Source organism: Pectinophora gossypiella, chromosome 23, assembly GCF_024362695.1.
Source record: "Pectinophora gossypiella chromosome 23, ilPecGoss1.1, whole genome shotgun sequence".
NCBI classification, from domain to species: Eukaryota; Metazoa; Arthropoda; class Insecta; order Lepidoptera; family Gelechiidae; genus Pectinophora; species Pectinophora gossypiella.
Genome location: NC_065426.1, coordinates 8715529 through 8735057, shown reverse-complemented (window position 1 = coordinate 8735057; position 19529 = coordinate 8715529). Strand labels below are relative to the sequence as shown.

The 19529-nt window shown below is 36.3% G+C and overlaps 1 protein-coding gene across 4 annotated transcripts in view; it reads left to right on the top strand.

Moving 5' to 3' along the window:
* The first annotated feature begins 841 nt into the window (after positions 1–841).
* Positions 842–19529, top strand: part of LOC126377577 (protein Wnt-7b-like) — an 82591-nt gene continuing 63903 nt past the window's right edge. For all 4 annotated transcript variants that reach the window (XM_050025385.1, XM_050025383.1, XM_050025384.1 and 1 more), the window contains exon 1: positions 842–1066. The gene's annotated coding sequence lies outside the window, so the exon portion shown is untranslated. The remainder of the gene's footprint in view (positions 1067–19529) is intronic.

Below are 19529 nucleotides of genomic sequence, written 5' to 3'. Positions count from 1 at the left end.
CAACAGTACAACGATGTGGTTAAATGTTCTCATTATGACTTGCTCCATAAACAACCTAATGCAAGGTGTAAGGTGTCTGGAAGATGTTACTATTGAGCAATATAGGCGCTGATTGTAGTGGCATTGTCCTATTTGGCTTTTCTGATTTATTTGCTATAAAATTCCACTGTATTACGCCTACACGTACATATCTATCTACGTAAATTCGGTCCTAAGGGTACTTAAATATAAATTGCCTGAAAGACATTTCAACTTAGCAATAAGGCCGCCTGTTTCTATTTCTCTTTTGTTACTGGACTTCATCTTTCCTGTGTGTGCAATTAAGTACTTATTTGTTATATTAAGTAACTCAAAGCTGTAATCGTGCGCAGAACCACAAGTTGAAGACGACTTGTGGGCAATGGGATTAACCCTAAATTTAAGTGAACAGACTTATACAATAATACTTACAAAGTTAATCTAACTTTGGTTATTGCTCATATCACTTTCGGGTTATCTTTTCTGTAACTTCCGAAAATATTAAAATTCTAAATTCAAATGTAAGTTATTGCGCCAAAATAAAAGGAAATAGTTACAAAAAGACTTAACTAGATCTGGCTTCTAGCTGATTAAAAATCAAATCCTTCCAAATAATATGTTAATTTCTCGCAAAACTATTTATTCCAAGGAAATGCCATAAAGAAACCATAAATAAACAAATAATCCGACTTACATATATCAAGAAGACAGAGTAATGAATTAAAATAAGATTAAACATATTGTAAATAGTTAACTGGCCGGTAATAAAATAAATGCAGTCGCAGAATGTGACCGGTCCATTCCATTTTCAAACGTTAGTGGATGCTGTGAGCTTGTTCGGAACGCACGCGTCTTTCTAACAAGCTGATTCCGCGGAACGAAGTTCGAAATTCAAATCCCGAATTTAGTTTTTATGACGTTTCGTTGTTACATTACTCTGTGTCGCTTTTTAATTTAAAGTGAATTAGTAGGATTTATTTGTGCCAGTGTTTTTTTGTTTTGTGTTAAAAAGTGGACTATTAGAAAAATGTAGACTTTATATTTACAGGTAAAGTTGTGAATTATTTTTTACAATTTCTTTTTTCTCTAAACTGTGTCCTAGTGCTGAGCAAATGCCTGACCTCTTTCCTTACAATACCTTAAATATTTACCTGCTAACAGTTTAAGACGACTCTTTTATTTTTCTAAGGTTCACGTAGTATATTATAACGTCATGAGAGTAGATGATAATTACTTATCAGCACAAAGTTCACCTGCATTAATTTTAACTTAAAAATAATATATTATACATATATAGACGGGTAGTGACGTGACGAAGTTACGTATGTTTCTGATCATAATAAAATTGTGTTGTGAAATTGAGTGTGATTTGTAAACAGAAAATTATTGTATTGTCTATTTTTAGTAGAATATTAATTTAATTTCTTATATATAGAAATATTTTTGAAATATCTAAAGTTTAAATATTTAAACTTACCTACCTATTTTTTTTTCTAGCAACATATTTATCTGTACCTTAACACAACAAACATAAACAGACTGAATACGTCCCACTTCTGGGCAAAGGTCTCCCCTGGAGCGTACCTCTTTCTACTTTCCCTCGTAGAAATTAAGCCATGGTAATGAATCTAATGATTAAAAAAAATTGTCTATTTTGTTTGTAGGTGCATTTTTCTTATCTAAAAGAAAATTTACTTAGCGAAAGCAAGATCTTTCGAACCATTCAAATAAATGCACAAAACTGGTAAAGTTAACCAGTTGTAATATATTAAACGTGTTACCAATTTTATAAATATTTATGCAATTCGGACATTAAATTAGAATAAATTAATCCAAATTGTCTTTTTAGTAGAAAAGTCGCACGTAATTTTGGTATTAATAAAATGTTTAGTATATTTAAACAAATTCGAATTGATTTCTGAGTGATGTATTTATTTTTGTTTTATTTAAGTACCTAATTTGATGCTTATTTTATCGCCAGATCTCAGAGGAATTTCGTTGAAATTTTCTAGGATGGTAATCATCAGAATGGATGATAATTGGACATTACTTATACGGTTCATCATCCATCATTAAAATTCAAATTATAATGTACTTTATTGCACCAAAATACATGGAAAAAAATACAAAAGTACAAAGTACATGACAAATGGCGGCTTTATCGCTTAAAGAGATTTCTTCCAAACAACCATAAGGTGAAGAAATAACCTAATAATTAGTTGTTCGTGTCATCGGTGAAAGTTGTATTTTCATTAGGATAAGAGGTTTCATAACCGACTTCAAAAAAGGAGGTTCTCAACTCTTCCTCCACTAAGCTCAGCTTCAACTGAGCATTTTGGTATTTTAAGTTGACCTTCTATTAACTTAAGGACTTTACTCACTGGAGTCGAGCATAATTATTATCATACTACGAACAAAATAATACGTAATTAATGACGTCTAATTTAACAAAGTAAATTAACGAAGGTTGAAGCGCCGTGTAAAGATACCGAATGTAAGCTGAGTTCGAGGAAGACCTCGAGGTCGCCGCTGAAGACGGAGGATATAACAGGAGGAGTCAATGAAGAATCTCACTTCTTATTTGCCAGTGGAGTCAATGAAGTCACAATTCCGATTATCAGCCCCCTGGCTTACCCCGTTTTCACAGGGTCCGCTTACCTAACCTGAAGATTTGACAGGTCCGGTTTTTTACAGAAGCGACTGCCTGACCTTCCAAACCGCGAAGGGAAAGCCAGCCCAATACAGGTTAGGTTACATACCTCCGAAATTGTTTCGGGAATGTGGGTTTCCTCGCGATGTTTGATTTGATGGTGATGTTTCCTTTTAATGCCTATAAAGATATGTTGGAGATTGCAACGCTAGAGTAAATAGGCATTTGATAGGTTAGCATTCACCTTAGGGCCTGTCTTACGGCCTCCGTGGTTTGAGCGTTAGTCTGACGATCCGGAGGTCTTCTGTAAAAACCGAATCTGTAAAATCTTCAGGTTAGTAGTTCAGGTTCTCCATTTTTCACCACTCTTTCCGGCCCTGCGCTACCACATCCTTCCTGCCATTGCAACGAAGTCTTCCGACCACCGGGCCGCTGGTCTACCCACTGACCTTCTCCTATCTCGTGGCGACCATTCTTTGCCGGCCTTTGTCCAATGACCATCCTCGCGTCTAGCCGAGTGTCCGGCAAGGAAACATAAAGGGGAACAGTTAAACAAATTCCAAAGCAATGAATTACTATTGTGTTGCTAAAAAAAACTTAATTTATTCATAATACGTGTCTTCTAAAAATATTTAATGGTTGAACGTTTACGAAACCAGTAACAGTTTATGACAGAAAATCATCAAAAGTTACATTATTAATTATTGATCGGTTCAGATTATAAACGACATCAATAAATAACGATGTTTAAAAAAGAACTTGACATACTTATCATTTTTTTTTACCCGAGTTGAAATTAGTTAAATTAAATTGCGGTTTTGATAAAAAAAATTACATCAAAATGTGTTTTTTTTTTAAAGCGCTTGCGTGGTTTTCTCTATATAATACCCAAATTTATTCGATTTAAATTCAAAAATATCTTTATTCAGTACGCAACATCATTACAATTTTAAACATAACGAAAACCACCTAAATCTACTGCAGCTTCTCGCAACCTGTATAGACGGGAAAAGAAGCGGCAAGAAAAACCTCTACACAATAGACACTAACAGACAGAACCAAAATATATAAGTTATACCTAATAAGTATGCAAATCCGACTCGATTTTTATAGTCAACATAAGCACTAATAAAACCGCAAATTAATTTACAACGCGATTTTATGTTTATTGAATTTTAAGACACGTCGTTAGAACATCGTAAATAAGATCAATTTCACGTGTAAAAATATTTAACGAGATCGCGAAATCAATTTGCCACGGTTCGTTAGTTAGGTAGATAGATAAAATGGCGATCCTCGAGGTTTATAAAAAGGCCACATCAAAGCAATAGTTCTAGATACGCAATAATGCTATTTGACATTAGTTCGCATTGCGCACTTACTTTTATATGCGCAAATGTCAAATTGCATTTTTTTGTTAGACGAATCGCTTTCGATGTGTCCTTTTTAACCCCTCATTATCTTCTGGTAATATAATTGGGTTGTATATTAGGCTAAAAATAGATTATGGAATAATAATTACTAAATGAAGACAGATCTAAAACTAACGAAAAACCTTTCCTTTTTTTTCTATTTAACTTACTTATTTATAAATTTTAATCAAGAAAAACTCACCTAATATTAAGTCCGACATTTTGTCACGTTTTTCTATGTCACAGTGTGCTTTTTCATACAAATTCCATAGTAATGTCGTGTTTTGACGTTTAGTAAAAATTAACTGATTTGACTAGTTGAAAACTATTGCAATATTGCTTTTTTTTTAGATAAATCGCTTTAATATGGCCTTTTTAATCCCCCTGGTTATCTTCTGGTGAATTCTGTTGTGTACTAGGTTAAAAATAGATTATGAAATTCTGATTACTAAATCAAGACAGATCTGAAAGTAACAAAGAATATTTTCTTTTGTTCTACGTTACTTTTATGAATTTTAAATGAAAAAGAACGTACTTAATTACAAGTCCGACATTTTATCGTGGTTTTCTAGTGCGTCACAGTGTGCTTTTTCATACTAGTAGTAATTTTATGTTTTAACGTTTAGTAAAAAGTAATTAATTTTATTAGTTGCAAACTAGCCTATTGTGTGATGAGCTGAATAGCTCATCCTAAAAGAGGCGAGTATCTTTCTTGCTTGGCGCAACGACCAACGGCGAAGCAAAATATCAATTTCAAGGTGGGAGACGTCGTCTTGATTACAGACCCCAATTTACCTCGTGGCAGCTGGCCTTTAGGCAGAGTGGCAACTCTTCACCCGCGTGCGGACGGGACAGTGAGGGTTGTGGATGTTACGCTCCCAAGCGGGGCGTTATCTTACTAGGAAAGTCCTGCATTTACATTTTCCTATCAGAAATGTGCAACAACAAAATGATAGAGTAGTTGTTATTCAGAGACTGCAATGTTTGTGGAATATCACGTAGAGGTGAACGAATAAAATATAATGACTCGTGGGCCAGAGACGTGCGTCAGACATGCAAGATTGCACAGAGTAATGAGATACATACATAAAACTCACGCCGTAACGGAGTGGGCAGAGCCACAAGTAATCAGAATAAACTTGCAGCCACGTTTACGATATTGTAATATATCTAAATACTATTACATTTTATTTAAATAGTTCTAAGAACACTTATTTATTTTTTCTACGTTCTCTTTTCAATTAAAAATATTGTATAATATTAAAATACAACGTATATTCAGACTAAATTAACTATAATAAAATGTCACTTATTATTTAAACGACATTAAGATACATAATATGTAAACTATAAATAATACTCACTTTAATGGTACATTCGCCACCACTTAAGTATTAGTTTTATTAATACGTATAATATATAACCTATATTTGTTTTATGAATTACGAATAGAATCATAGAATTTCAAGAATAATATTCTGTTATCTATACGTAATTTAAAATTAAACTCTATAATTATTGAATTCACGTTAAAAAAATGAAAAATTTGTGTGGTCTCGAATTCCACATTACTCTGTCATCAGTCAGAAACCACCATTTTTGTCTAATTGGCAATAAAGTTCTACCAATTCGTTGCTAGTTTTCGTAATTACACCCAAAACGGTACAACTACACAGTTTATGTGGTTAATAAATTATTTTAATTAATTTAGTTTTGGTTGTTTAATTTTATTTGTGTTTTAATTTAATTATTATTATAAATCTTTGTTTGATGACTCAATAATGAAGTATTTAGACAATAGATTTGCATTTACTATGTTAAAATGAGCCATGTTGTGTTTGTGAGCCATGTCAGGGGTCTTTGGCGGCTCAATAATAACCCTGACACCAAGGTTTTGCACTTATCCGTAAGACAAATTTATAACTCATGGATGCAATGCCAGTACCGGGGATCAAACCGGTGCTCCCCGTTTGAGTAGCAAGTAGGGGAATGCAATCCTGATCTCGCGAGATCTCTCTAATTTTTCGGGATCAATCTCGAAACATAACATGACGAGATCCCATTCGAGATTGACGGGATTGGACGAATCTCCTTGAGTTATATACTTTTTGTTGTGATTATGCTGATTTCGAAAGAAAACTTAATTATTTAGTTAGTAATATTGAAAAAATAATTAATAATAATAATTTATTTTTATTTTATTATTATTATTATTTTTATAATTTATTTTTAGTAATTTATTTCTGTGCAATAAAGTATATTTGATTTGATTTTGATTTTTAATAAAGATTTTTGTTTTCGTTAAAAAAAAATTTGATTCAATTAACCTCACAAACAAGCAGTTTTAATCGCTTCAGCTACCGTAACTTTACATTGTTTTATTATCTAGACGAGATCCTGAAAATTTCGGGATCTCGCGGGCTTGATATTTCCAATCCCGCGGGATCTCGAATTTGCGATCTCGAGTCAGGATTGCATTCCCTAGAACCAAGTCGGTGTCACACAGTGTCATTTTTTACAACACAAAAAAGGAACTGATTTGTAATTTCTTACGAACCCATTCGGTTGGCTAATCAGAAATCGATTAAGAACTTAAATTCTCATTTTTTTATACTATCTACTATAGTAGTATTTTTTCCTGTTCTCAAAACGGTTAAGTAATGGTTTCCATAACTGTTAAGGTTAAGCAAAAACTATCGATTTTTTGCGGTTAACCTGCGACCAATCGACCCATTAGATGGTTTTTGTTCGATAGATGAATAAGCATTTATTTGGCCGGCCAAGTAGCGAATGCCGGGAGAGCCAAGTCCACGGTTATGTAACTAGTTTTAAATAGAATCGCTACATTCGGAAAATAGTTATGTCATACTAAATTAATAACTCATTCGTGCAAATCCGAGGCCGAGGTTCGAACCGGCGCTCCCAATTTTAGACACAGGCTAATATACCACAGAATCACAGAGACCTAGTAAGTAGTAGAGAGACTGCTGCTGAAGAAATTGCTGCATGAGTAGTAAGGCCGTTGTACATTTCTCTATCTTGTGTCCATTGTGCTCAATAAAGTATTTTATCTATCTATAGCTGTCAAGCACATAACTCTTCTTTTTGCTTCGCCGCAGTCGGGTAAAAATACTAGAAGAAAAATGTTCAAAGCTGTTTTTTTTTGACGTTACTTGTTGTAGCTTTGCCGCAGATGGCATTAACTACTTGGCCGGAAAAAGATTCGATGATCAAAGCTGCGATGGCTATCTCTTTAAACTACGATACGGAACCCAAAATGACTCCAGAAGCATGCGATATTAAGTTTTATTATTATTTACAACGGTTATAATACAGCGGCTTGTAAACCTATCCTCTGGTTGTTAGCTCGTTCACCCGTGAATGTGATTCACGCTAATGGCATTGCCGGTAAGGTAGACTCGTCATTGTACGAAACAGGTATAGAAATAGGCTGATTTCCAACTAGTCAAATCAATTATTTTTTACTAAACGTCAAAACACAAAATGACTATAGAATTTGTATGAAAATATGTTGAAAATAAAATAAAAAAATATTGATTGAATATATTGATATATTAGATTTAACTTAGCAGGTACCTAATTCTCAGTTTTTGTAATTTAACCATGTCTTAGTGAGACTCTGATCCTGCAATCAAATTGCTTATGCAATTTAGCAGGACATTATTATCTTTGCATTTATACCTATGTTATTTAAGGCCTTAATAATAATATATAAATAATAATAATAAGCACACTGTGACGTCATAGAAAAACGTAATAAAATGTCGGACTTATTATTACGTTTTATTGATTAATATTCATAAATAAGATAAATAGAAAAAAAATATGTTTTTCGTTAGTTTTAGATCTGTCTATATTTAGTAATCAGAATTTCATAATTTATAGCCTGTTAAAAGCATTTGTACGTCGCTTACTCGCATTAATACTAATTACTTAACTCCCCGCGCAACGAACCAATCAATAAAATCATAATCAATAAAAAATCCCAAGGTCTTCTTAAAATATGTAGCGATAAGCTGCCATAGTTAACTACAGTTATTATCAAATTAAATCTAGCTCACAGGTCATTATGTAGTTCTAACTAATCACCAGGTAGCCTAGGTCTATTTTGTAGTACAAATCAGAAGAGTAGAGCGTTTACGGTTCACATAAATACGTAAAAAATAATTTAAAAAACGTCGCACCGAACTTCTTTTAAAAGTAGATACAGCCATCCGAAACCGCGTTCGAAACACGTGACGTCTTATTATATTCCAAGATCCATACAAGCTTCACATGCACTCACCGCTGACTTACATCTGTCAAAATTGTAATCTGTCAAACGTAGAATTTGTCAAACGTAGAATCTGTCAAACGTAGAATCTATCAAACGTGGAATCTGTCAAACATTGAATCTGTCAAACGTGGAATCTGTCAAACATTGAATCTGTCGAACGTGGAATGTGTCAAACGTGGAATGTGTCAAACGTGGAATGTGTCAAACGTGGAATGTGTCAAACATAGACAATGATGTTTTAAGCAAATAAATGATTATAATTATGAAAAAAAGTAGACTAAACGTTAATTTCTCTGGTGTCAGATATTATATTGAAAAACGGATTAATCTTTAGCATACCTATTCACGTAAATGAATTATTTTAAACCAGCTCTATCCCTTTCCTGTACGTGTCATAAGAAAAGGAAGGAAGCCGTGGAACAATAATTTAATAAAATTGTCTCCGCTAGAATCGCCTATGAATTAAACCCGTCCTTAGTCTAAATAAAATACTAGAACCGGCAAAAAATAATATTATTCTGTTGATTGAGATGAGAACCTAGGATAATCGGCCAACTGTCAAAATTGGATCAAGTTTTTTACGTTTTATTACGATAAAAAATACACTTTGGTAATTTGATTAATATATCTTCCGTGTATAACAGTCGTATATGTGTACCAGATAGTTGCATATTTGAGATTTTATCTCTTTATTATTTTAAATTAAACAATTTTGTTGTATCCATACCTATAACATCCCATTACGTCCGCTTACCTAACCTAAAGATTTGACAGGTCCGGTTTTTTACAAAAGCGACTGCCTGTCAATTAGCGAAGGGAAACCCAGCCCAATAAAGGTTAGGTCACATACCTCCGAAAAGAATTTCTCGGATATGTGGGTCTCCTCGCGATGTTTTCCTTCACCGCTGAGCATTTACGATCCAAACATGAATTCGAAAACTATTTCGAAAATCATAAGTTTAGGTCCGTACTTCAAAAAATATTGTATGAGTACCTACAACGGCAACAAAAATATAATACGGGATTCAATTTTTCTTTTTGAGCTTCGGAACCCTACAAATATTCAGTAAGAATATTCTCTTTACACTTCTCTTCTGATACGTGTAATAATAAAGTAAAATTATGAAGATAGTATTTAACAATAATTGTATGAAATAACTGCCTAGCACTTTAGTAATAATCATAAAGTAAATAAATCCACTGATACTGTGTAGAAGTCTCTGATGTCTTGTGGTTCACTGGCTTATTTCTGAATCGGGGAGCGCCAGTTCAAACCCCGGTACCGGACTCTTAAGTGCGCTTTACACTAACACAGTCGGCTCGACCATTATAAACTGCGATACGGCTCACCACCTATCATCTTAATGTAACAGAAAGCTCGGTGAGGTTTGGCTACTTAGTTCATCTTGTGATGAATATACCTCTGACTACCCCAAATGGGATATAGTCGTGAATTTATGTTATCACAGAACAGTAGCCGTATCCAAGTTGCAAAATGATTATGACAATTAACAGTGACAGTGATAAAAATGTATGGGATTGACATAAAGTTACACGATTAAGGTTGCACGTTAAGCCGTTGGTCCCGGTTACTAACATACTTATGTAAGTAAGTAGTCGTTTCATGAGCCATGTCAGGGGCTATGGTGGGTCAGTAATAACCCTGACAACAGGGTTGATGAGGTTGGTAATTCACCTCACAAACCACACGAAGAAGAATCAACTGTTTTTTTTTTTGACGTGACTTATTGTAGATTTGCCGCAGATGGCATTAACTACTTGGCCGGACAAATGGGGAGCGCTGAAGGCTCTCACCCGGTACAACCTTTAAGACAACAGGCCGGGTGGGCGTGAAACTTGGCTCGGGGCGTCGTCTGAGAGGAAAAATATTTGAAAGAATTAATCGACCCTAGTGGGTCGATAGCGATAAATCGTCGACTACGCCGGCGGAGTCATTATCGGGGTCTTGAAGTGTTTGGTGTCGCGAGCTGATTGGCTGCCTCTATGGCTAGAGTAATCGAGTCGTCGTGATCGTATATTACGTCCTTCGGAGAATCAACAGTGACAGTGATAAAAGTGTATGAGATTGACATAAGGTGACATGTCAAACCCATACATTTTTATCACTGTCACTGTCGATTGTCATACTTGTTCTACCTGTACTAGTAGTGATTTAGGGCGTGATTTTATGTTGAAAATAATTACATACATTTGTAATCTGTTACCTACTAACAAGAGTAGTCAGTTTTACCTCCAGATTAAATCCATACAAGTTTCTCGATGGTCACCTTACATGGCAAAACCCCATTTAGTTTGACAGTATGTGTAATTGCATAGGTATTTTTGATATACACCCCATATGGCATATGAGGGGAATTTACAAATTGTTGTTTATGGAGCACATATTAATCACGACGTATTTTCTCATACATACATGAATTGAAAAAAATATACAAACTTTTAATTTGTATTGGGGAATAACAAATTTTAATATACTTACCGCTATAAATTAACAAATTAATTTGCTTCTATGCTGTTCTGGGAGCAAATAAAAAACATAGAACACGTTCAGCTGCTTGTCTTCCCGGGCATGTCGTAAAAACCGACAGAGGGATTGTGTCCTCTAACATGATGGACTATTGTTATGGGCGATAGGCTGATCCCTTATCACCATAAGGTTCATCATATCCAGCTTAGGACTTCGTATCAACAGTGGCTGCAAGTTGTCTTTGATTACTTGTGGCTCTGCCCACCCGATTAGGGATTACGGGCGTGAGTTTATGTATGTATGTATAAATTAACAAACTTCTTTGCTGAATTAAATTTATTTTTGATAACTACATTTTATAGTCTCTGCTATACAGGTTGTGATAAGCTGCAGTAGTTTTAGGCGGATGAGACGTTCGTTATGTAAAAATTGATGTGAGCATACTTGGTTTTCTTATACCACGGTTATGACGTGCTAGTGAGATAGGGCCCTAAAATCTGTCATCATCATCATCATCAGCCCATTAACGTCCCCACTGCTGGGGCACGGGCCTTCCCTATGGATGGATAGGGAGATCGGGCCTTAAACCATCACGCGGGCCCAGTGCGGATTGATGGTTATTAACGACTGCTAATGCAGCCGGGACCAACGGCTTAACGTGCCTTCCGAAGCACGGAGGAGCTCGAGATGAAAACTTTTTTTTTTGTGGTCACCCATCCTATGACCGGCCTTTGCGAATGTTGCTTAACTTTAGCAATCGCAGACCGAGCGCGTTTACCGCTGCGCCACCGAGCTCCTAAAATCTGTCATGTAAACAAATTATTATGATGTTCCAAGTACACTCTCACTGAGAAACATTGTCTTCTATTTCCGTAAATACTGGCCAGTGTTCTGTTCAAAATAACCGCACTAGTTTTAGTATGTTGCTACGGTGCAATGACACGTCAAATATCTTCATTCACTCAGTTTCTGGGAGTAAACAACAGATCCCTGAGCTGCTTGTCGATGGCCTTCGTGGCCCAGAGGTTCAGCATTGGGCTCCCGATCTGGAGGACTGTACTAGTATGTACGGAGTCTTGGCCAAGTTGCATACATACATACAAGATACATGTTGATTATGACAATCGACATGTATGGAATTGACTTATGTCAAATGACAGTGACAGTGATAAAAATGTATGGACTGTCACTGTCATTTGTTTTATCCGGCCAAGTAGTTAATGGCATCTATAATGGCAAATCACGTCAATAAGTCACGTCAATATAAAAAAAAACTATCGTTGTAATCGTTCACAACTACTTCTCTTCTATACAATTAAAGGTCTACTATATATTTTTTTTTCACGTAACTTAACTACATGGCCGGACAAATAGTGAGGGTTTTTACTCGGAGACTATGATAATAATATGATTGTTTTATGACATTGCGTAGTTATTCACCGGTTACGACTTTGCATATCTTTGTGGTTGGATTTGCTGGAAATGTGACATAAACTACAGTTTATTGTTCAGCTAAATTCATCTATTTGCCGCGGTTATGTAGACAGCCTCTATAGATAGACGTATGACCCTCTGTGTACGATAAAGCGATTTGTCATAATCATAAATCATCATCTAAAAAGTCATCAATCAATTCATCATCATCAATTGAGTGATAGAGTGAGAAGCAGTGTGTGTGAGATTTGGTGTAAAATACGATATAGTGACTAAGATTAAGAAGGGAATGTTAAGTTGGTTTGCGTAGAGCGGATGAAGGATAATAGGATTACGAAAACAGTAAAGCGAAGGTTGGTGGTAGAATACATTGACCAAATTGGAGATGTCCTTAGAAAAGGTTCAGTACGATCTACTCTGGATCGGCGTGCGTGTATGAAACGATTGATGAATGTAAAGGAAACAACAGAAGTGAGTCAGGATCTGCTTACCCCGGTGGGAAATAGGCGTGAGTTTATGTACCTATGTTTTAATCATCAACTCCCTAGCTTTAACCCGTTTTTCATGACGTAGGCTTACCTGAACCTGAAGATTTGACAGGTCCGGTTTTTACAGAAGCGTCTGTCTGTCTGACCTTTTATCCCGCGAAGGGAAAACTAGCCCAGTACAGGTTAAGTCACCTCCGATACGCATTTTTCGGGAATGTGAGTTTCCTCGCTATAATATAACAATATTACATGTATTTACGGATCAAATTAATAACCTATTTTGAAATCGGTTATAAAGAAATCTTAGTCGATTCGCAGAAGACATCTCAGTCGCTGTTAGACAGACATAATAACATAAGAGTATAAATAGTATGAAGTCTTTACTACACGTCTCAACACCAGAACTAAATGGCGAAAGCCAGGGTATTATATGTATTATAGTTAGAAAGCCTACACTTCTATAGTTCAAACTAGTTACAACTAAATACTTGTATAAGTCACATAGACTTATATACATATAAAATCAACGAACTCTACTGGCTCATCGCGCCTGTTGCGCCGTTGTCACGCTTACCTAACATGAAAATTTGACAGGTCCGGTTTTTTACAGAAGCACTAGGGTCGATTAATTCTTTCACATATTATTATTATCTTCTCAGGCGACGCCCTGAGCTGAGGTTTGCGCCCAACTAGGCACCCTCAAGCCTGTTGTCTTAAATTTTGTATCAGATGAGAGCGCTCCCCATTTCTCCGGCCAAATAGTTAATGCCATTTGCAGCAAATCTACAAAAAGCCTCGTCAAAAAAAGAAATTTGAACAATAAGCAATTGCTCCCGCCGTTTTGATGCTAATTTGAAACGCATTTCTCGGGAATGTGGGTTTCCTTACGAGAAATAAAACGTAAAAAATGTATTAGGTACCATGTCGCGCAATTTTAGTTCTGTGCCCATAAGTACAGAATGCTACATAATTATACAATAATTCGCCTATTGAAAGGGTCGCAGGCAGAGACCGTGGGTCATTGATGGTTCATAATAGATAGTATGACACCTTGGAATCGGAACGTCATTAGACGTTCTGTCCTTGAAAGTGTTAAGATTACTCCACATCAGTGTAAATGTCGTTTTCATTGTAGATCGAAGTTAGGATACGTCATGCGCTTCCATTCGATTAAACAATTGCCGTATTTTTCAATTTTGTCAAATTAAAGAATTTAAGTTAATTAAATGATTGCTTAAAAACCATTGTCAGAATTTAGGTGAACAACCTGTCCAGCAGTTGGATGGTCAAGACAGACATATACTTACTATTTTATTAGCACATTATCTACTCAACAGATTTTTTACGGCTTCACCAATGGCTTTACGTGACCTCTGAAGCGCAGAATTATCTTACTTTTTCGAAAAGTCAAGAAATTGAAGCCTGCGACGCCCTTACCAAACAAAGGACAGTCTCCCAAAGAGATTTCGACAATGTCCCCATCGCAAATCGAACCCAGACCTCCAGATTCTGAGCCTAACGCTCTAACCACTAAATAAATAGTAGCCGGGACCGACTGCTTAACGTGCCCTCCGAAGCACGGATCATCTTACATTATAATCGACAATTGCTTCGACATCGCACAAATCGCGACTTGTATGCGAAAGTCCCTAAACTTCTCCTAACCCACATAAATACTGAGTTATGACGTCTTCAAACTCTTTGTCACATCTGGTCCAATACTGGCAAACTTACCCCAATATCGACTGATGCGATTTCGAATTTCGCTAAGATATACAACAGTTCTCACTCACTAATCATTTGCTAGTGATGCGCCTACGTTGTGTAATACATCACTATATTTACAGCCCAGCGCGGCGGCCATATTGTGAATTTACGTCTAAGTGGTGAAATAAATAACATGATGCCAATCTATGGTGTTGGTTTACGCGGGAGATTGATAACTGCATTAGCTTATAAAACAAAAAGCTATAATTATGTCAGACTATGCGAATGGTGCTTTACATCAAGCCAACTTCGAGGTGGCTAAGATTTTTTTTTATTTCACACTATTTTACAGTCTTTAAACAGTTACTTTTTTGACAGTGAGAGTGATTAAATGTATGAGTTTGACATGCGTGACTGTCAATCCCATACATTTTTGTCACTGTCACTGTCGTTTTTCGTAATTATTTGCAACTTCGCTAAGGCCCCTGGTCTACGTACAAATATACTTAAATTAATATTTACCTACGTTCTTAACTAAAAAGCGACCAAGCATCACCAACGCCCTCGAGTTGTTGGCACTTCGACTTAAAACGTAAATGATCTATGAAAAATAGTTGTTTAAGTCTACTGACTATTACTTTCATATTTACTTACCTAGTTGAATATTAAAGGCTCGTTTGCTATGAAAAACGATACGGTAATCAAAAAAATACCTTAACATATATAATAACAGTTAAAAAAGGATTATATTTGTCACAAAAAGCTCGCCTCGACTCCATTTTGCTGACACTGCAGCCTTAAACGCTCTTATACTTTGTCATGTGTTTGATTTCACCGCGCGATTTTAAGTCACTGCCCGTTTCAACTTAACACGTTTATAGAATATTTATAGAATGGAATAAACGTTCATTTCAATACAAATATGGTTAAAATTAAAACCCAACAAACCTAGTTGTTTGGTTTGACTGTGGTAGTGGTGTTCACATTTAACATTAATGTCAAAATACAGTAGGTATGCGCCAACTTCTTCTATCGTCTTGGTGCTGAGGTCGATCGACCACATTTACCCTGAAGCACACCACAAGTACACCATAAAGTACCAATAGTAAAATAAATAACAAAAACAGTGGTCCCGATTCCTGCACCACAACACCTCCGAATTTTATTTTAAGTTATACCTATAATTTTTTTATCCGCCGAAAAGGAGAGGGATTGATGAAGTGTTAATTTTAAAATGAATGTGAATAAAATAGTATCTCGCTGATATATGCAACCGGTTTGACATGTGCTGTTAACTCAATTCTGTCGCGTTATTGGCTAATATAAAATTTTGGGAGGGTTTTTCAATTTCTGCCTAAAATTGACGTGTGATCCATACATTTTACTGAAATCAGTACTAATGCCACTTCTGGCTTATTTATATTTTTAAATAAATAACCTACATACATCCCAACACTAGCCTTAACCCTTTCTCAATCATAAGCGTAATTCGTAATCCACTCATAAATACTTAATTAACAAAAACAAACAATAATTAACCGTAAAATTCGAAAACTAAATACCGGTTCCCGACGTGCGGTAAAAAATGCCGTTTTACAAATAATTCTCAACTATCGACTATCAATATATCATAACGTAATTAGTGATTTAATGTTTGCTTTAGTTAAGGCGCAGCTTGATTCCACTTAAAAGTATTCATACACACACTCACTCAAACAGAAAGCTCGGTAAAACATGGGCTTAGCTCTGATTGGTCTCGGGGTTATTTATTTTCGTGGGATAACAAACAATTGGGTAGTTTCCTAGGTCAAAGATAAATTACGAAATTCTGTTTACTAAATAAAGACAGACAAGGGACAAAAACCGTTTTCTTTTTTCTATTTAACTTATAATTGTAATAATGAAAAACGTCGTCGACGTGGACGCCGCGGCGACGCGACGCCAGGGCTGGCCTCACACATAGCTCAGTCCAAATGAAATCTTTTACTTAATAAAATAAATAAGATCTCATGTTGACATGCATTCTACCAACTACTTCTGGAAGAAACCCTCCTTAACACATTTAAACTTTATTAAGTAATTGATTTCCAAAGAAAACTTAATTATTTAGTTAGTAATATTGAAGAATGAAGGTATTTTTCTTTCAGATATTTGGATTTCTTTTAGGAAATATTTTGTTTTTATTAACCTCACTATCACAAACAAGTATTTTTCATGTATTTTCAGCTATCATAACTTTATATTTTTTTATGAACTAGACGAGATCTCGAATATTTCGGGATCTCGCGGGATTGATACTTCCAATCTCGCGGGATCTCGAGTTTGCGATCTCGAGTCGGGATTGCAGCCCCTAATACATTCATAACCCTTCGCCGCAGTCGCGTTAACAGTATAAATATCGTATCAATAAATTTAGCTATTCGCAACGCTTCCGCATCGCAACCATCTGTGTGGTAGAGGCCTAATCTACCGTCGTACGGTAATTTAATACTTTGACCTGCGCACCTTTATAGAGTTGTTAATACCCCATAATTAAATACTAAGTCTCCGCCTCCGTAAACTGATGCGCTTCCTCTTTTTTGTCAGGTAACAATGCTGGTATGTATTGAAATGAATTGTAGGAGAAAATTATAGTTTTGTGTTGAATCCGTGATAGCCCTGTTCCGTGACGAACACGTGTCTCCAGTTCTTTTTTTAACCTTACTTCTAGTTCTTCTTCTTGACGTGACTTATTGTAGATTTGCCGCAGATGACATTAACTACTTGGCCGGACAAATGGGGAGCGCTGAAGGCTCTCGCCCGGTACGTTTAAGACAACAGGCCTGATGATGCCCAGGTGGGCGCGTGGGTTAATAGCGATAAGCGCTGATTGAGAGGGTCGGTATCGGGGTCCTGAAGTGTTTGGTGTCGTGAGCAGATTGGCCGCCTCTATGGCTAGAGTAATCGGGTCGTCGAGATCGTATATTACATCCTTCGGACGCCTATACTTTTCAGTACCGTCCCTAAACGGGATGGGTCTTTCTTTGTGATGACGCGTTTGATTAGGACATTGCAGGCTGATGAGTAACAGGGCCCTTACAAAGAATCTGTATGTATGAATTATGTATGTATGGAGGTTTATGAAACAAACAGCTCTATACATATACCAAGCAGGCATGTCCCATCTTAGACATAGACAGATGGCGTGTCGCAGTGGCCTGTTCGATGCGCGGATCTTAATCGCTACCTGCGTCTGCGCATCGCTTTAAAGACTAAGAGCTATGCTAAGAGTTAGAATGTGGTATCAACTTTATAACTTAGCAAAACAAACGGTATGTTAATTCATACATTTTTTCACAGTCACTGTCGTTTTTCGTAATCAATGAAGTGTCTTCCCCGGGAATCTTCCCAAAAGGGGACACATCAAAACATGATGTACTTATTTACACTTGTTATCGTGTTAATACCATGTTTTAAGCAAATAAATGATTATAATTATGACAGTAAAAAGACGCAAAAGTTATGTAAAAATAAAATCAAAATCAAATCAAACACACTTTATTGTAATTAGATCTGGGGGGGTTAAAAAGGCCACAGCGAAGCATTTCAACTGACAAAGCTGCAATTTGACATTTGCGCATATAAAATTAAGTGCGCGATGCAAACAAATGTCAAATAGCAATATTGCTTTCTTAGATGAATTGCTTTGATGTGACCATTTTAACATTTTTAACCCCCCTGGATGCCAAACTGGCCCAAAACCGACCAACCTATAGAAATAGGATAAGGAGAGCCGACCCTGTATAAGCGGGAGAAGGCTAAGGAAGAAAAGAAGAAGAAGACACTTTATTAAAAAGAAATGTACAGAACTTCATTTTAACAATAAGGCACAACACCTGAATACAGTACAACTTGGGCGGCTTTATTGCTATAGGGCAATTTCTGCCAGGCCACTACCAGGAACCAAACATACAATTGGATGCGAGATGGTGCAACAGGAAATAAAAGTAAACTAAAGTTAATATAATAAATAATTATATTACTTTAGTCTTTACGCAAATAGGATCTGAGTACAGAAAAAAACAACTTACACAAAATAGCAGCCAATGCCCTTGACATTATTTATTTATTTATTGCATGTCACATGGTATTACAGTTCTTATAAGTAAATAATGTACAAACATGTGACACCCTGTAAGGGCACCGCAAAAGTATTTCAACAATAACTTACAACTAAAAAAAATAATTATAAACTATTTTTTATAACAGCCTCCGTGGTCTAGTGGTTAGAGCGTTAGGCTCAAGATCTGGAGGTCCGGGTTCGATTCCCGATGGGGACATTGTCGAAATCACTTTGTGAGACTGTCCTTTGTTTGGTAAGGGCTTTTCAGGCTTGAATCACCTGATTGTTCGAAAAAATAAGATAATTCCGTGCTTCGGAAGGCACGTTAAGCCGTTGGTGCCGGCTATTAGCCGTAAAAACACCTCCACCAACCCGCAGTGGAGCAGCGTGGTGGAGTATGCTCCATACCCCCTCCGGTTGATTGAGGGGAGGCCTGTGCCCAGCAGTGGGACGTATATAGGCTGTTTATGTTTTTTTATGTTATGTTATGTTTAGTAATACTTTTATGTCCCACTGCTGAGCACAGGACTTCGTTAGGAAGCTACGCGAATACGGAATATGTTGTACATTTTTTTGTCATCACCTTCATCTTCTCTGCCCCCCACTGAGGCAAATACTGTTCGGCGCGATTTGCCGCTTGTGTGGGTCCTTCTTACTTCAGTAGACCGGAGTGAGATGGTGGCTGAGTTTGGATAGGGACCCAGATCGTATATAAGCAGTTTATGTTATGTTATTTTTTATATAACTTTACTTATTTTAGAAATTATATATACAACGAGAAAAGAGAGAACAAAGAAAGAGATTTTACAACGGGAACGTTCCCACTTTGGGAATATCCCGAGAACGGCACGTCACTGTTCGTAATCGTGCGCAACTTAGCTAACTACTTCCAACTCTAGCCACCCCGACAGGGATTACAAGCGTGATTCGAAT